Here is a 741-nt window from a genome sequence, read left to right as displayed (position 1 = left end):
AGCTAGCTCGAATAAAGGCTCTTTTGCTTTTGCATCGGACTCGGCTCCCTGGTGGTCTTTGGGGATCACGAATTCTGGGCATAACAAAACCTTTGGAGAGGCTAATTGGTGTGCGAGCTTGATTCAGGATGCTTTGAAGTTCGATCTCCTGTCCTGCATGGATGGTCGCTATCATCCTCACCATCACCCTCGTCATCACCATCATCACCATCCGCAGCAGCGATGACAAACCACCACCACTCGCTTGGCGTGGCAGAGCTTCGTTCAGGCTGGGGACAAGACAATTTTTAATAAAGGTAAGCAAAGGAAACACACAGTCCTTGACTTAGGATGTAGGTAATCTCCATTCTACATTACAATATTAGGGAAAAAAGTTACCTTGGGAACTGAGCGGCAAAAAAAATATGAAGCCCTTTTCTCCAAACTCACGCCACTGCCTTGCAGACCCTCACTATCTCTGGCCTGGACCTCACTAGTTTCCCTGCCTCTGGTCTTGTCTTGACCACATTCTACCCAGCACCATAGCCAGAGACAGATCTTTTTGTAAGTTTATTATTATTTTTTAATGTTTATTCATTTTTGAGAGACAGAGAGGGACAGACTGTGAGCAGGGGAGGGGCAGACAGGGAGACACAGAATTCGAAGCAGGCTCCAGGCTCTGAGCTGTCAGCACAGAGCCCAACGCGGGGCTCGAACTCAAGAACTGTGAGATCGTGACTGAGCCGAAGCCAGATGCTTAAC

This window comes from Herpailurus yagouaroundi, unplaced genomic scaffold, assembly GCF_014898765.1.
Source record: "Herpailurus yagouaroundi ecotype Mexico unplaced genomic scaffold, PumYag 202, whole genome shotgun sequence".
Classification (NCBI taxonomy): Eukaryota; Metazoa; Chordata; class Mammalia; order Carnivora; family Felidae; genus Herpailurus; species Herpailurus yagouaroundi.
The sequence above is the reverse complement of the archived record's forward strand: the minus strand, read 5'-3'. Positions refer to the sequence as shown.